The sequence below is a fragment of the Chrysemys picta genome, chromosome 11 (assembly GCF_011386835.1).
Source record: "Chrysemys picta bellii isolate R12L10 chromosome 11, ASM1138683v2, whole genome shotgun sequence".
Classification (NCBI taxonomy): domain Eukaryota; kingdom Metazoa; phylum Chordata; order Testudines; family Emydidae; genus Chrysemys; species Chrysemys picta.
In genome coordinates, this window is record NC_088801.1 from 32,908,541 (window position 1) to 32,927,354 (window position 18,814).

Consider the following 18,814-nt stretch of genomic DNA (forward strand, 5'->3'; position numbering starts at 1 on the left):
TACAGTTTCAAAGTGCCTAAATGATTAACCCAGATCACCAAAAGGTTGACTGCATTAGGGATTCTCCCCCCCACCCCCCAGAAACTCCCAACCTTGCTATCAGCTGTCCTGGTGTGAAGACACACCTCTTGACTTTGGCAGCTGTTTTCACCACCTTGCCGATTAGACTTGTTCTCACCAAGTTTCACTGACACAAAGCTGAAAATGGCTGCACTCGTCCTCCCAATATTGCTAACAATGATGCAGCTCAACTAGTGAGAGCAATGGTGGGAGTTTGGGGTAAAAACTCCCTAGTTTAGACAAGGCTGGAAGGCAATAGCAAAGCTGGGAATAGAAAAGTGAAATTTCCTGAGTTCCTGTTTTGAGGCTGAACAGTAGAAAATCCTTCCTCTCTCCCAACTATATCCAGACAATATTTAAAACAATTTTTTATTAAATGCATCACATTATAGAATATTTGGCTGCAGCAAGAAAAGCAAAGCAAACACTGAGATACATAGCAGGATATAGTACAAAGCGGAGATTATTAGGACCCTGTCCGAAGAGGGAATCCAGAAGGATTTTAACTGTGCACAGTTTGGCTTTGCATTACAAAAATACTAAGAATAGGAAAAGGTACAGAGGGGAAGAAAAAGGGATGAGACAGTGTTGTGTCAATTATGAGGAGAGATGAGGAAAAATAATTTTAATGCACTACAAAAGATCAGGATATTGTTATATTGGAAGGTGTTAGTGGCTGCCATCAGGAGTGTATTTGATCTATGGGAAATCACAGCCCTTATTAGAGCAGATGGGCATGCTAGCCACCCTTCATTCAGGCTAAAGCGAAGAAGCAATTAAGTTCCTTTATGGAGTAAAATAGCTGGAGAGAAAGAAAGCCACCACCCAAGGCACTAGGCTGTATGTAGAGCCAAGAGGTTTCCCTGGTGCATTTCTCAAATGTGGCCACCATAGCCCATGTAGCCACCAGGGGCTTTTCTTGCAGCCACAGCCTCCTGGGCAGTGATTGGGGGGGCAAAGCAGTGGCCCCTCCCCCAGGACCGCCACAAGGAGTTCAGCCCTACCCTCCTCTGGAGACACAAACGCTGAGGAGCAGGTAGTCACTGAATTTCCCACCTTACCAGAGGCAGTGGGATCAGACTTCAGCCCTGGGATGGCGGGCAGCAGTCTCCAGCAGCAGGTCTCCATCCCCCAGCTGCAGGGCACTGGGCTCCCTCCCCGGGCTCACCTCCCTCCATCATCCCTGGCCCCCACTGCCTCACCACCCCTCTCCCCATCCAGGGCTTAATTTGTCCCCAGGCTTACCGGGGCCAAGTAAATCTGCTGTGAAAAGTGATATTTGTATGTTTGTTAATATCACTTTTCACAGCAGACGTAGTAGCTAGCTGGGAGGCTGTGAAAAGTGATATCAACATACAAGTATCACTTTTCACAGCAGCAGACTTACTAGCCAGCAAATCTTAAAAAAGGCAAAAAAAAAAAGCAAAAGAAACAATAACAAAAAAGACAAGAACGTGCAAAGCACCTTATCTGTGTTTCTATTCTGTTTTGGTCCAATAAAGAATAGAGACAATTGTACATTATTTTTATTACTGAGTCAGAAAAAAACCCTACATAAATAAATTACAATGATTTGGACATGTGTATGTTCATATTTATTTGTTTTTCCTAAAGTTAATAAGTATTTTAGGAAAAATTGTCAGAGCGGCCACCAGCAAGAGTTGGTGGCTGCACTCTGCAGTCACCAAAACATTTGTTGTGCCTGGGCTAGGGCATTGGCTGATTGGAACTGTGTGTGTCAGAGGCAGAAAGCCAGAACATAAAAACATAAGAACGGCCTACTGGGTCAGACCAATGGTCTATCTAGCCCAGTATCCTGTCTTCCGACAGTGGCCAATCCAGCTGCCCCAGAGGGCATGAACAGAACAGGTAATCATCAAATGATCCAGCCCCTGTCGCCCATTCCCAGCTTCTGACAAACAGAAGCTAGGGACGCCATCCCTGCCCATCCTGGCTAATGGACATTGATGCAGTCATAAGTGGGGCCCTATGAGGGAGCAGAGATAGAGCTCTGTGAGTCAGGTGACCAGATGTCCTGATTTTATAGGGACAGTCCCGATTTTTGGGTCTTTTTCTTATATAGGCTCCTATTACCCCTCACCCTCCTGATTTTTCACATTTGCTGTCTGGTCACCCTATCTGTGGGGCACAGGACTGACTAGAAACGCAGCTTGGAAATTCTAAGTAAGGAAACTGCCTGCTGTTTGTTCCTACTGTGTTCAGGGAAACAGAAGTTTGTGCACATTCTTTGTAAATAAACAGAATTGCACAACAAAATACCTGACTCAGATCAATTTCTCCTCCTAATGGTACAACCAGGTAAGGCTCCAACGAGCAACAATATTATTGATATGTGTGTCATTCTGAGGGGAATCAGGAAGGTAGAAATCACACATGTACTTGAGAGGCAATCAGCTAAAAATAAAAAGATGGATGGGCTCACTAAGAAGTACAACTCCCACCTCAGCTGCCCCCAAGCTGCTTTGGGGCTGTAGAAGGACCACACAAAGAACTGCCATAGAAAGAAGAACCAAACTGAAGCTCCTGCTTCTCTTTCACTTACTGTCTGTGACTGGCTAGGTGAGGAGAAGAAGAACCCAGGAAAAGGGGATAGGGAATCAGAGTGCTATTGCTACATGGCGGGGAGCGGGGAAGGAACTAGTTGTCAGTTCCTTTGAACTCTACTATCCTAACATACATAAGAACATAAGGATGGCCATACTGAGTCAGACCAAAGGTCCATCCAGTCCAGTATCCTGTCTACCAACAGTGACCAGTACCAATCCTCTAGCCCCTTCACTCCTGCTTCCACTGTGCCCCTTTTGGAGCCAGCCATGGAAGCAACACACCTGAGAACACACATGCGCTCTCTCCACAGTTAAGCAGATTTGGGGCAGGGCCATTCACCTAGGCATGCTCGTCAGCTCCACTAAGCCACCATTAGAACAGTTAAGTGGAGCTTTCAAAGGGAACAGCCACTAAGAGAAGGAGACAAGCGTGGGGGTGGAGGAGATAGAAGCCAATGGAAAAAAGGGAGACAGGATAGTGGCAGGTGTCGTAGGAAGCAGCCACCAAGGGAAGGGGTGAGTTTTGGTGGTGGTAATAGAGGAGGAGGTGGATGAAGAGGTAGCCGTCAGGGAAAAGGGCCTATGTTTGTGTTTTCTGTGGGGGTGGGGAGATGAGCATGAGAAATGAGTCATGAAAACTTTTTAGGGGAAAACCACTTTGAATTTGTGCCTGGGGCTTATTCACATTTGCTCTGTCCTGGGGCAGGCCAAACTGTCTAGGGCAAATACAGGTCTGTCGCATCTTACACTGGGGTTACGTTCCGCAGTCAGCACATAAAGCGAAAATAGCGTATAGTCAAAATTACATTGAGTGTAATGGCGGCCGGAATCACCCGCACTACAGGTACAGTATTAAAATTTTTTTGTTTGTTTTTTGTTTTTGCTGACCATGTAAAGCTGAAATTGTGCATGTTAAATTCACGTAAGATGCAACAGATCTGTACAACATACCTGGGACCAAGTAGTAAAGGGATTTTTGTGAACCTCTGTGACCAAAGGGTGAAAGTTGTGTGGACCTAGAGAGAGAGCTGTGGCTTATGGGAGGATCCAATCAAGGGATGAAGGAGTGGTTTTGGTTCTGTTGGACTTTTCTTATCACAGAGGGAAAGGACTTTTTTGGAGAGAGGGCTAAAAATCTCTGAAAGCCACAGGGAGGCTGCCCTGCTGGGGAAAATGAGGCATGAGGACCATGAGGAGTAAGTGGTGTCTTTGTCAGAATGCTCAAATTTGTAAATTTTTATCACAGCTTTTCAAGTCGTATGCAAATAATGCACATGCATTAAACTCCATGATTTTTTATCTACCTTAACAAAACACTGAGTAAACAATATCAATACACTTTTAGTTTCAAAAACTCAAGTTTAGAGTTGTGTGAATAACTTTTTTGTTTTGTTTTGTTTGAGAGGCTGAACCAAAAACCAAACAGGGGAGGAGAGCAGGAAATTGAATATGACCCAAACTAAAAGTTTCATTTAGTTTTCAGGATATTTTTAAGCTTTTTTTTTTTTTGAAGAATCAATAAAATTCAAAATGAAAGCTTGTTTTAGATCAAAACCTTTCATTTTGAAAATGTTGAAATGAAACATTTCAATTTTTTCAGGACTTTTTTCCCCCCCGTTTTTTTTTTATTGGCACAATTTGACAAAATTGACTGAAATCTGCTAATTGTTTTGGTTGACCCCAATCTTCATTTTTCAGTTTAAAAAAAAAAAGTTTTGCACAAAAAATTTTGATTGGCTCTACTCAAGTTATATCAAACCTGATGCTTAGCTAACAGTTCTTAAGCTGTGGTCATGGGCAATGAGTGATTTGTAGAGACTTGACTGGTCAGATACGGCTAACTCTTTTCCTTGTTTCCAGATGCTAAATCACTTTTTTTAAAAAATGAATATACATGAAATATTTCCTCAATATTAAAAATGCATGTAAGCAAATGTAGTTGCCACAGGGATATTATGTGATTGTGCCTGGGAAGGGTAGTACTTTACATGAGTGTGAATGGAGAGGGAGGTATCCGTGAAACAATTGCTGTATTAAGATGTGATCTGAGCTATGAAAGCTGAAAATGCTTGCACCTAGCCTTCTGTATATCCCATATATGGCTTAACAACAAATTGGCCTTTAAATATTCCTGAGTTTGTTCTGCTCACCTGTAAAGTCCAAATGTGATCAAAACTCAGTTATACAGTCCTGCATTCCTTCAAGCTACTTTGGAGAATTATCAGGGAACTATAGCCTAAACCTGAAATTTTATGAGCAATCAGGGAACACCATCTGTAATGTTCTGCTCAAGTGTACCATTAAAAAAATGCTGAGAAGGAAGTTCTCCATTCTGACTTCCAGTATTCAAAAATACACAGTAAACGCAGATGCCAAAATATGTATTTAATGAATCATGCAATTTTATTGCCCACATATAAAAAGGAATATGAAATTGAAGGATATGAGAAGCCAGAATTTTGAACAGATGTCCCAAAATACCTTTTGTATTTGACAGCACTTCAAATCTTCCCAGTGCTTTTTTTACTCTCCAGTAACTTATTTTTCTTCTTTGTATTATTGAAGCTATTACCATCCTGAGAGATGCTACCTAGCAAATATATACATTCTCATCTTCAAGGGTTAACAAATAGAAAAGGAAAAAATTAATAATGGGGAGGGGGTTGGTATGTGCTGCATGGATGGTCTTGAAAAGCTAAAGTAAGAATCTCATTTAATTAAAAAAAAATGTTCAAGTCAGTTCTTGTTTTCTCGGAAGCAGTTCCCTCATCCTCAGCCAAGTCATCTTCATTTTGCCTAATGCCAAACTCACACAAATGCCAAAAAGGAACAGAGGGGAAAGAGGAAAAAAAAAGTCTGATGAAAGAAACAAGTCCACTAATGTGTGTGTATATATGGTCTCCACTCTGCCAACCTGGTGTTTTGAGGATGTTTTTGTATCACAAGCATGGAGCTAGAAAAATGTTAGTTTTTAATTCAGTTGCCTTTGAAAAGACATGGGTTTAAATAACAAGAACAACAAGCCCCATTTAATACATTCTCTGGTGGCTGAGTGGATTTATAAATAAGGGTCAATGGGAAAATTAATTGAAGGCCCCCAATGTGAGATTTGGGGAGGGGATGAGCTGGAGTGGTTGAATAGGCAGATGGGAATATAGAATCCTGAGGTTGCTCAAGAGAGAAGTAGGACTAGCACGGATTAGAACCACTGCTGTCCTCCCTTTCACTTCTTCCATCTGTCATAAAGATTGCTTCACCAGCCTTCCCTCTTCACTTTCCAAAGACCAGTGTCTTCAGTTATGTTTCTTATACACTATGAGAAAACCTGTATTTTCAGCCTGAATTACTTTTAATTTTTAATTAAGTAAAACAAGAAAGAACAAAAGTAAAGTCTGCACAAGCAGCAGCTGACATGAACTACCTCAAAGCAAGCCCCTCACCCCCATTGAACCAGGGACCAGCAAAACTCCTTCCATTTAAAGCTGTATTACACAGAAAATTAGATTCATCTTGTTACTGTTTCAGGGTATCTGCACTTACATTCCCTCTCCATGGTTCAAGGGCACACTGTTAAAGATTTCTGGCTCCCAGCCATCACATCTCTTAGGTAAAGATCTGCAAATCACTCACTTCTGACCAGGGGATTTAAGGCTGCAAAGCTCCCTACTGTGATATACCCAGCAAGCCAGACTGCCTAAACAGGCCAGTGCTTGTGCTATTTTTTTCTTTCTTGAAGTCTATGACCAGTGAATTGCCTGGTTACAAGTCACCACACAGCTCCTCCTAAGCAAGCACATTTATTCTTCAGTTAACAGCATTACAGAAAACAAAAAAGTTCCTATACACATTCTAAAAGCTTACCAGAGATCACCCATAAATCTCTGTATGGCCCTTGTTGGTCAAACCTTTTCAAATTTCAGCCAGGATTGGGGCTTCCCCTTGGACAGACGGTCCTGTCCATTTGCTGGATCAGAAAGAAGGGCCTGAGTCAGTTTAAACTCAGGCTATTTAACCAACCCTTTCTTTGCCTGGCCTCTGGAGAATCCAGTTTGAACTAGTCTATTTGAGCTTCCCCAGGAAGTGGTACCTCTTGCAAGTGAGGGGGGTTACAATCTGGCTGATTTGCCTTCATCACCACCCACTGTTTTTAGTTCAGGGAGAAGCAGTGGTAACCCTTCTCCATGGAGTAGAACACAATCTTCCATAAACCATTCATTTAAAACAATGGACCCAAGGTCAATATCTTCTGCACATCCATCTACTTAAGTCTTACAGTGACATAACCACATGCATCATGCTTCAGGATGATCTCATTGTGCATCTGTGCTTCCCTCTCCTCAGGAATGTCTCCCACCCCCTATGCCTGAACCTATTGTGCTCCCTTCTGGACACCTCCTTAACTTCATAAATCCCCCTTCTCTATGCCTCTGACCATAGGAAGTGGGTAGAGGAGGCCAGGATACAGCAGCACCATGCCAGCTCACTGCCTTTGGGGTGTTGCCACCAAAAGAGCATCTGGGCCATAGCCCCACCTGCACTCAATCACAAAGCCTCGCTCCCACTAATCCTTTTGCCCCGTGGCCCCACCTGCACTGCTCCTTTTCCTGTCCCCACTCCACCTATTCCCCCTGAGGTCCTGCCCTTGCTCCACCTCTTCTTCCCCAGGATCCCCCCCACCTGCAATTCGTACCTCTCCGCCCCTTCCCCTGAGCCCCCTCCAATCTGCCGATGAGCGGCAGATGCGGGGGCCTATGGGGAAGCGGCGAAGAGGCATGAGTGGTGGGCAGGGGCGGGCCTCGGGTGGAGAAGGGGGCAGGGCTGCAGTCCAGGCATTGATAGTCCCTCCCACTTCTAGGGAGCTTCCGGTGCTCATGCCTAGCCTCCCCAGTGCAGGAGTCACACGCCGCCCAGGCCTGTGACTGCCTCACATTTCCCTACTGAAATGTTGGTGCAAGGAAAAGAGAAATATTCCCCCTTCTCACCTGAAGCATTGTGGGAGGTTTTGCTGTATTGCCAGCCTCTTGTGCATGGTGCTGATGAGGTGTTTATAAAGTACACATCCAACTGGGATACATATCTTACACAAGGCAGCATGAAGAGACAGGTTTGCTGAGAAGGGAGAGTCTAGGGATGGGAGCAGGGCCGGCTCCAGGGTTTTGGCCGCCCCAAGCAGCCAAAACAAAACAAAACAAAAAAGCTGCGATCGTGATCTGCGGCGGCAATTCGGCGGGAGGTCCTTCACTCCCAGGCGGAGTGAGGGACTGTCCGCCGAATTGCCACCGAATACCTGGACGTGCCGCCCCTTTCCGGAGCTGCCGCCCCAAGCACCTGCTTGAGAAGCTGGTGCCTGGAGCCGGCCCTGGATGGGAGGTGTTGGGGAGCAGAGGCTGGTGTGGGACTTGAAGGTGGGGAGCTCTGGTGAGTTGGAGGCAAAGACTGACGAAGAACAGATGAGTGAGAAGGAGATGGTAGGTCTGGGCAAAGGCAACTGAGACTGAGGACTTTGGGGAAGGTTGCAGATACAAAGCCAGAGGGAACTGGAAAGACAATAGAGGATTCTGGGAGAAGCAGCACAATCAGGAAGGACAATTTAACCTGAAAGACAGAAACAAAGACTGTCTGGGTGAAAGAAGGGAAGTTTTGCTTCTGGGAGCCTCATGAAGTGACCCTCAACTTTCTGGGCAAAAATCACTCAACTGCATATCATTATGCCTGAGAAATTTCATGTATTACAGTTAGTTTGGCAAAGATAGGGGGAGGGGTCAAAATTGGACTTACTTATGGAGAGAGCCAAGATACCACCACTATTATGGGTGAAGTAACCTTTTTTATTATCCTGAACACCACTCAATATTTTGAGTATCAGAGGGGTAGCCGTGTTAGTCTGAATCTGTAAAAAGCAACAGAGGGTCCTGTGGCACCTTTGAGACTAACAGAAGTATTGGGAGCATAAGCTTTCGTGGGTAAGAACCTCACTTCTTCAGATGCAAGTCCATGCATCTGAAGAAGTGAGGTTCTTACCCACGAAAGCTTATGCTCCCAATACTTCTGTTAGTCTCAAAGGTGCCACAGGACCCTCTGTTGCTTTTTACTCAATATTTTGTTAACCATTGTTTTCCTTTCTGCAACACTGAAGATGGTGCTCTCATTTCTTTTATATTAAAGGGGCCATGTGATTTATTATCACTGTTTATGATCATTATTCCTATGAGCCACTGAGATACTGCCTAAGGCAATTTACTGTATGTCTGTTACAGCCTACAAATAGGGATTTGATACATGCTCCTGTTTAGACATTGAGTAAACCCAGCGGAGTTGTGCTTAATAAGTCTTATGTTGTTCTGTCAAAAGAAGTTACTTATTACTAATGAGATGTGCCGTGTTATTCAAAATGCCCAAATAAGAGTATATTTTCCAGGCATGCATGCCCTGGGCCACCAGTCTGACAAACATTTGAGGAGGCAACATGCTATCCAAAGTGACAGTGATGAACAGAGACTAGCTACATGCATCGATCTATTCATACTATTGCTCCCATGTACTAAAATATTGGTCATGCTGTACTCATGTATAAGGAATGGATCTGGCTCTAAGTCTGAAAGAACAGTCACAATGTTATGTAAGCTAGATTGCTGCAGGACACTGCTGAATGAAGCCCCACAGGTCTTAGCCTATGGAAAGTGCTGGGCCTCTCTGTAAGGCCACAGTACTAGAAGCAGAGTTTTGCTCTTTTACCACAATGCTACAGCTCCCCAAGAGGCACGTGGCACTTCTGACTCCTCCAGTGGGGGTTAAAATGAAGAAGGTGAGTTAATGCTGAACCTGTCATGACATTTTGCATGTAGATTGTCTGTTCCCTAGTTCTAACTCCTTTTCTGCTGGGCTATGTCCTTCAATTCACACAGAATTCTGTTCACACATTATTGACACATTGCTATGGACTCCCCAGAAGCTCCATAGCAAGGAAGGGAGCATAGTGGTCTTTGCTCTCTACATGTCTCCCAATGCCATAGCCTAAATCTGTCTGTTAAAGAGAGTGAGTGGTATTGTATTCAGGCAGTTGGTCTCAGGGCTTCAATGAGACTGCGTGGGGAGTAAAGTAACACTCCTTCCAAACAAGTGTGGCAGAATCGGCCTTTTTGTGATTAACAAAAATTTGCTTCCGTCTACTCCACACAACTTGTTTACTTCAGTGAGCTTATGTTTATATTAGAACATTTACATAGTCTTAAAATAGTATGTATCACTATACCTGTATATATTTATACACTTAACAATGTTTCATTATATTGTATTTTATTTTATTTTAAAGTATTTCCTTATAAAAGAGTCATATAGAATTTAGTAGAACTACATCTCTGCTATAAAAAAACCTACATCTCTGCTTGGACAGCTAAAAAAAATTCTTGACAAATGGAAATTATCTCTTCATTTCTATAAATCTCTAGATTAATTTCCGATTGAATCAATCCTTATTTATTAAATGTGACTTTCTCATACAAGTTTGTAGTTTAAGTTCCCCCCTCCTTCCTCTGTTTTCTGACTGTTTACAAACCGGTGGAATATGTCTCCATATGATTGCTATATTATGCTTATATTATTATAAAAATAAAGAATTAATTTTACATTTAAAAAGACATCATTATGGTAGTATGTGACTGTCTTAAGTTTTCTTTCTTCACCATATCAATAAATAAAGTTAAGCCATTCCGTAATCAGAAATGGTTGGCATTTCACTTGGTGTAATTGTTAGGTAGAAGCAAAATAATGACATTTTTGTAATACAATACAACTGATACATTCAACATAAGACTTACAATTTAATAGCCAATATTTTGTCTTTAAATGGCTTTATAAAGGAAAAAACATGTTTAAGGCTCAAGAAAGGGAAATATAATGATGCTGTAACTACCTTGGTATTCCCCAGACACAAGAAGGAGCTCTTTTTTGGAATGCAAGCAGAGAAAGCAGTCTGGTGTTGCTGGGCAGAAGATAAATACTAGAGAGAAAAGGAGCGAGGAACAGGTTGTGCCTGTTTGTTGCTTCTTTTTCTTGTTCCCAAATAAATGAATGTTAATTGAAAAGGAGTGTGGCTACATATTTTATGATACTTTGGGTACATGCTCGGAAATCTCATGAGGACTGTTTTAAATTCAAGCTAATGCTAAACTAGCTAATGCTAATGCTAATTAGTGTTGCTGTAGTTGATTTCACTTTTTCCTGTTAAAGAAGAATGTTATAGTTTTGCAGTTTTAAAATGTTAAAATATATGATGGAGGTGAAGAAATGATTTGGTAGCCGAATGACTTCCCGGCAGGAGAGAATCTAACAGGATGGCATTTTACTAATTAAGAAGAGTGATGGACTAGCCAGATGGGAAGAATACATACTGGAATTAAAAAAACAAAAAACAAAACAATGTAGAAAAATCCTGTCAAGGATGGTGAAGAGTATGTAGCCACTTGAGAGACACTGGTAAAAAAGGCAATTTGCTAGAATAAAAGAAACCTATGGATGCTGGATAGTAACCAAATAAAAGTGCTGATGTCACATGGTAAATAAGAGAAACCATATACCATTGGTGTAAGCATAGAATTGAGAGCTAGAAACTCCTGTGCTCCAATTCCAGCTCTACCAAGACTTGCAGTGTGGCCTTTGACAAACTACTCAGCCTCTGTGCTTCAATTTCTTATTTGTAAAGTGGGAATTCTTAGCTTGGTCAGGTATTCTGAGAATTAACTAATGTCTGTGAAGTGCTATATAAGGGCTACAAAGTATTATTAATCAGTACTTAGATGATAATGCCTCTTTTATGACTGACTGTAGCAGACTAGTGTTGGTAGCAGGCAACAATCAGGCAAATTGTTTCCTTTCCTGAAAAGTTTCCAGTCATTGATTGCAGCTAACCATTGGTCTGTTCCTTGTAATGCTGATATGCTACAGAAGCTTTTTCAGTGTGGCTTCACTGCAAGGTGTGCATGTGGAATGGGAGGAGCACCAGAGACCCAGAGTTTCCATGCAGATAGCCCCACCTTCCCACTGATCCTGCAGGATGTGCGTAGGCTCGGGGATCTACCAGAGCTTGCAAGCAAGGCCCACAGCCATGTGTGTAAATCCCTGGCCTCCAATGGAAAGAATGAGAATTTCTCAATGAGAGGAACCAATTGATAGTTTCCTCCTCTTTAGTCTCCTCTTTGAATTTTCCTACAGTAGGGTATGATCAGGCACAAAGTCATGACTTGCTACTTTTCTCTCATCCTATAGCACTTTTCACCTCATAGTCATCCTGTGTTTTCTATTAGGCACCATCACTCTACTTCCTTACTACTATTCTTTTGGTCTTTCCTACCATTATCCCTACTCTGATATATCGCTTTCATCTAGGCTCCTTTGACCTGCTCTTCCACCTGCAACATAGGCTGCAATTCAGTAAGTCTCTGTTCCTGGGCTCCACTTCTACAGCTCTGCCTGCTCTTCTCAGACCAGCAGATTTGATGGACATGGAGTTTATAACTGCTGTGTAGGTAGAGGGCTATTGGGAAGTGTGCAGCAATACTGGCCAAACCAGGATAAACTGGACTGTATTTTCTAATGGTCTCAGCATGCTATCACTAGAATAAATGCCAGTCAGCGCATATAATATACTCACACATTGAATGAGCTATAGCTGTGGACACAGCTAAAGGGAATCAGCAGTTAATATGGCTACAGCCCCATTAAATAGCTCTATCATGACAGCTCTGTGATGCAAGTCAAAATGCTCTTACATTTCTTGCTTACAGAGAGCCAACAATAAATGGGTACAATACTGAAGGAACAGGTGTGTTTTCACTTGGAGAAAGCAGCAAGGGATATGAAAATGACTTAGCAGCTGGTGAATAAGAAGACTGAAGTTGTGCCAGACGAAGCTTGTGCATGTTTTTTGTGCTTGTTTCCCCCCCCCCAAACTAATTATGCGAAATCTCTAACTCCATTGATCATATTGTTCTCTTCCTTCTTCATCTAAAGAATAAATACAAGTTGTGTGACAATTCTTTCAGGAAGTTAAAATTATTACCAATAACTTGTGTGAATAAGAGCTGGGAAACCAGCCTAATGAATAATTTTGCCATTCTTTTTAACACTTGCAAATACAGCTATGGAAAGACAGTGGCTTTGGTTTGCAAGGGGTTAGTCTGTATTGTTTCAGCTGGCTTAGTTCTTACAGAGGTTTGGATTCAACTGAACACAAAATGTCAAAACAAAATCACCAACTAGCATATAGCTTCAAACACAACTGATAATTCTCTATACCTTGGGGGAGGAAGGAGATCAGCCCTAAATTCATCCCATGGTTGTTCAAAATTCAGCTTCTTTCACCTGAAACTTCTTTTGAAAGTACATGGACCTCAGCAAACATTAAGGCAAACCTGGGCAGAGGTACAGGCTTTTGCTGAAAACAAGTGACTTTCACCTGGCTTTGAGCTTTGTTACAGAAGTTTCATGAAGCTCTGCATGTGTGTCTAGGTAAGCTAAATTAATCAATATTTTGCCCCTCTACCGTGTCTTTTATCTGAGCATCTCATTTCACTTTACAGCTAAGCCTTCTCAATATTCATTGAGGTTGGTAAATTACCTCCATTTTACAGCTAGATGAAACTGAGGCATGAAAAAGTAAAGACCCAGCTTCCCAAAAGTACGTAGGCACCTAAACCTCAGACTTAGGCACTTAAACTCCAGTTCTAAGCCCACTGTGATCCACAAAACTCCTGCTTAGCTGTGGTCCACCGCTGTAGATGCCTCTAATTTTTCCACCGTGTGCATTAGTTTCTGCCCCTGTGGTGAAGAGCACTGCAGCTTTACTCAAGGCTCCCAGAGACAAACTATCACTCTAGGGGATATTCAGTGGGGATGAGACTGAGGAAACCCCTATGTCAGAATATCCCATAGCTCAGTGGTTAAAGCACCCTCCTGAGAGGTAGGGTTTGCACAGAGGTCTCCTTTCTCTCCCTGAGACAGTGGGGGAAATTGAACCTGGGTCTCCTACCTCCCAGGTAACTGTGCTAGCCACTGGGTTAATAGCTCTAAGGTGGCTACCTCCTCCTCCAGCCATTTTGTGTGGAGTGAGGTAGATGCCTAATTCATTCTCACAAGAAACGACTTCAGCACCTAAGCCACCTGACTGTACAAGAGGTGATTCCCCCAGCTGTAGACTGCAAGCAGAGATAGGTGCCTCCCTTAAGCCCGGGCTTAGGTGTCTAATTCCATGATAGGGACAGGATTTAGGATACACCCTTCTTGTTGGCATTTCCCAGTGGCTATATTAGGTGGCTGCCTGTCTAGTGTGCTTGCTTTTGTGGGTCCCTTTCTTAGGTACCTGTCTCCCCCAATTTGTTGTATAGCAAGGAACAATAATAAAAACACTAGATGACTTAAAAGACCAGAAGAAGTCAAAGGGGCGTGGAGCTGTCATTCAGATCATCTTTCCCCTATAAGTAATGACACATGTAAAAGTGCAATGAACCATGTGGCAAAGAAGTGAGGCAATTTGTAAGATATACCCTAGGTTACTGCTGCAGATTTACATGGGTTGCAAGCTTAGCTTAATTTTACTCATTTTAAACTGACCTGTTGTCCCATTATCATGACAGAACCGTCATGATTATGGGACATGACATGATTATTGTAACCCGGAGAGTACAATAATTAGGAACACAGGACATGATTAGACATGTTTTGTTTATGACTAGCTAACTTCCCAAATAATTGCTCCCCCCTGTGGTACCTCTTTATGTTATCATTCATCTCTTACATCATTAGTGCTACAATCTAGACTTAACTTTATCTGGTAGATGAGGGGAAGAGATGAAGTGAACTAACTAATAGTTAATTAAAAACACACATGATTTGCCATTAAACCTGGCCTTCTACTCAGATTTGGCTCCCACTCAGGAAAGCCAAGGCTGTCAATTGGCCTTGTGTTGACATGGGATTTGAGTTCAGAAGGTTCCTTTTGACTTTTGTAGCCACTGGTTGTAAACTGATATGTGGCTCAATAATGTCTGAAATTACTGGCATAGAGAGCAACAGTACTGTCTGAATGAGGTTCCCATGTCTCTGTGTTTCCCTGTTAAATGTCAAGTACTGAACAACCTTAGATATGTTGGGCTTGATTCCCAGCTATTCCACTCCTGTGATTGAGGTAGGGAAGGGAGGCTGGGCCTAAGGTAGCTTTAAGTCATCTTTATTCTCCTTGTATTCTGGGGCCATGCGGGGCCCTACCTAGTTCTCTGGGTAATTTAGAGCAGCCTCAGGACTGCTGTAATTCATTCTGTTTTCATGGTCCTGGGAAGCAGAGAATAGCCATTCTGTAGTCTACTCTAGCAACACCCCAAATCCATTGCCTACGCCAGTGATGACAGAAGAGGGTTGATGTAGAGCTCCAGTAATTAGTTTTACAGAGGGAGCTATTTCCATCCACTTTACCCTGTCAGAATAGAATAAAAGGGCCTTAATATAATTCATGAACTGGCCCATTGACTTGTTTGGTAACATTGAATTGAAAGTGTTTCAAATAAATGCTAAAATAAGAATATAAAGGCTTTATAGCAGTTACAGCCAAGACAGAACATGTTTTTGCTTTTTGAATTTGGGATACAAAGGAATCTGTCCACACAATTAGCAATTTGTCAGTTATAGAGTTTTCCCTGTATTAATTAAAATGTAGTCAAAGTGTCTGTCTCACATATGTAACTCCACTGGCAGTTGCATGTATTCAATATACAGGTCAAATTCTGATCTTACTACGGACAGTATCTATAGATACTGGGGTAAATTCTGCTCGCCCTCCTTGGGCTGACGGACGCCTGGATGCAGTTGATACAGTATGGTTTCCCTGCATAGGGGCTGGGGGCAGGATTTCCGGAACCCATCAATTCTCTGGAAGCCATGAGGTGTTTTCTATTGGGCCTTCCTATGCCCTAATGAGAAAGGAGGAGAAGCTAGAGTTAGCAGGCTGAGGTCAGGAGGAACTATGCAGATTATTACAATCAGTAGGAAGAATTCCTTCCCTTGCAGACCCTACTGCTGAAAAAGTGAGGAAGAACCATCATTCTACTGCAGCTGATTAATCTAGCAGCCAAACATTCAGTAAGGGTATGCTACACTACGAAATTAGGTCGATTTATAGAAGTTGATTTTTTTAGAAATTGATTTTATACAGTCGATTGTGTGTGTCCCCACTAAACACATTAAGTCGGTGGAGTGCGTCCACAGTACCGAGGCTAGCGTCAACTTTCGGAGCGTTGCACTGTGGGTAGCAATCCAACAGTTCCTGCAGTCTCCGCCGCCCATTGGAATTCTGGGTTGAGCTCCTAATGCCTGATGGGGCAAAAACATTGTCGCAGGTGGTTTTGGGTACATGTTGTCAAGGCCCCCCTCCCTCACTCTCTCCGTGAAAGGAACGGCAAACAATCGTTTCTCGCCTTTTTTCCTGGGTTACCCGTGCAGACGACATACCACGGCAAGCATGGAGCCCGCTCAGCTCACCATCACCGTACGTCTCTTGGTGCTGCTGGCAGATGCGGTACTGCATTACTACACAGCAACAGCTCCTTGCCTTCGTGGCAGCAGATGGTGCAGTACAACTGCTAGCCGTCATCGTCGTCGTCTCATGGGTGCTCCTGGCAGACCTCGGTGAGGTCGGTCAGGGGCGCCTGGGCATAAATGGGAGTGACTCCAGGTCATTCTCTTTTTTAAGTTTCATCTCATGGAGATTCAGTCCTGCCTGGAATGTCATGCGAGCTGGAGGCTGCTCTCCCAGCCGGCAGCACTCATAGACTCATAGACTTTAAGGTCAGAAGGGACCATTATGATCATCTGGTCTGACCCCCTGCATGCTGCAGGCCACAAAACCGTCCCTACCCTTCCTTTGACTCTGCTGATGAAGTCCCCAAATCCTGTGTCTTGGTGACTTCAATTGGCAGAGAACCCTCCTGCTAGCGATCCCTGCCCCATGCTGCGGAGGAAGGCGAAAAACCTCCAGGGCCTCAGCCAATCTACCCTGGAGGAAAATTCCTTCCCGACCCCAAATATGGGGTCGCACTTACCCCAGCCTTCCCCTTACTCCCATGGCTCATGAAGTCTGAACAGTAGTAAGGAGCAGTTCAACTATAGGCTGAGCAAGTGCAGAATGGTGGTCGAATGTGCTTTTTGCCATTTAAAAGCTCCCTGGCGCTGTTTACTGACTCGGTTAGACCTCAGCGAAACCAATATTCCCATCATTATTACTGCTTGCTGTGTGCTCCACAATATCTGTGAGAGTAAGGGGGAGATGTTTATGGCAGGGTGGGAGGTTAAGGCAAATCGCCTGGCAGCTGATTACATGCAGTCAGACACCAGGGCAGTTAGAAGAGCACACAGGGTGCGCTGCACATCAGAGAAGCTTTGAAAACCAGTTTCATGACTGGCCAGGCTACGGTGTGAAAGTTCTGTTTGTTTCTCCTTGATGAAAACCTGCCCCCTTGGTTCATTCTACTTCCCTGTAAGCCAACCGCCCGCCCCGCCCCCCTTTGATCACCGCTTGCAGAGGCAATAAAGTCATTGTTGTTTCAAATTCATGCATTCTTTATTAATTCATCACACAGATGGGGGGATAACTGCCAAGGTAGCCTGGGAGGGGGAAGGGGAGGAGGGAAGCACCAGGTTGGGTGGTGGAGGAGGGAAGGACAAGGCCACACTGCACTTCAAAACTTATTGAATGCCAGCTTTCTGTTGCTTGGGCAGTCCTCTGGGGTGGAGTGGAGTTCTGATAGCACGGATTCCTCTCTCCATACAGTGATCAGATCCAGTACCTCCCGTTCAGTCTATGCTGGAGCTCTTTTGCAATTCTGGGACTCCATGGTCACCTCTGCTGATGAGATCTGCACGGTCACCTCTGAGCTTGCCATGCTGGCCAAACAGGAAATGAAATTAAAAAATTCGTGGGGCTTTTCCTGTCTACCTGGCCAGTGCATATGAGTTGAGAGTGCTGTCCAGAGCGGTCACAATGGAGCACTGTGGGATAGCTCCCGGGGGCCAATACCGTCAAATTGCGTCCACACTACCCCAAATTTGACCCAGCAAGGTCGATTTCAGCGCTAATCCTCTTGTCGGGGAGAAGTACAAAAATCGATTTTAAGAGCCCTTTAAGTTGACAAAAATGGCTTTGTCGTGTGGGCGGGTGCAGGGTTAAATCGATCTAACGCTGCTAAATTCAACCTAAACTCATAGTGTAGACCAGGGCTAAGAGCCATTGCTTCTCCTGCCTACAGAGGGAGGCTGTGTGAGAGCCACTCCTCAAAATCAGCTGGAGTCAGGGGAAGTCGCTAGCACTAAAAAGCCTAGTACTGTATCACAATATTCAGAAAGAAAGTTCTAGTGCCCTTAAAATGGGACAACTGAGTGTAATTAAAAGAAAATCAGAAAAGTGGTAAAAGTACTTTGTAGGGGAACTCCCCCTCTCATTAGACTCCTTAGAGAAGATAATAAGAACTAAAGCCAAACACTTGAGTCTTACAAAAGGTTGTATAAGAGACCAACCATATACAGCGGCTGATTGCTTTTATAAATACTATCATCAGCTAAGGAGCCATGAAAGTTATTTCACCATTTTCACCAATACAAGCCTTACAGAGGAAAAGTTAAGGATGGAAACCACCAGTCCTTCGAGAACAATCCTGAAAAGCGCTGTGCTGTGACTCAAGTTTCCAGACCCTGCATTTTCAAAATAATACAGATTTCTTTTTGACCATCTGCCAACATAAACAATTGCCAGTAAGCTTGATGTCTTGGTTGCAGTCAAATAATACAGAAAAAAAGCAGTAAGCACTCAGATTGTAAAGAAATAGATTTTTCATGTTAAGACAGTTTTAAAAAGGACTGAGGAAATGAATTATTCAAAAGAAGAGATACTAACACTCAGTATGTAGAGAAGTAGCATTATCTGACTTTCAGAGATCACTATAAATGTTTAGTCTAATAACCCCCAGGAAAGTATAGCCAAATCAATGAAATCAGGAAGTGTACGTACTAGGGCTGTTAAGCAATTTAAAAAAATTAATCATGATTAATCGCGCAATTAAAAATTAATTGTGATTAATCATGTGATTAATCGCACTGTTAAACACTAAAAGAATACCATTTATTTAAATATTTGTGGATGTTTTCTA

The 18,814-nt window shown here is 43.2% G+C and overlaps 1 long non-coding RNA gene across 1 annotated transcript in view; it reads right to left on the bottom strand.

Annotated features, from left to right (window-relative positions):
* LOC135974333 (uncharacterized) overlaps positions 1–12,453 on the bottom strand; it is a 57,780-nt gene extending 45,327 nt beyond the window's left edge. Inside the window, exon 1 of the long non-coding RNA XR_010591571.1 lies at positions 10,540–12,453. This is a non-coding gene — a long non-coding RNA (uncharacterized LOC135974333). The remainder of the gene's footprint in view (positions 1–10,539) is intronic.
* Positions 12,454–18,814: the final 6,361 nt, after the last annotated feature.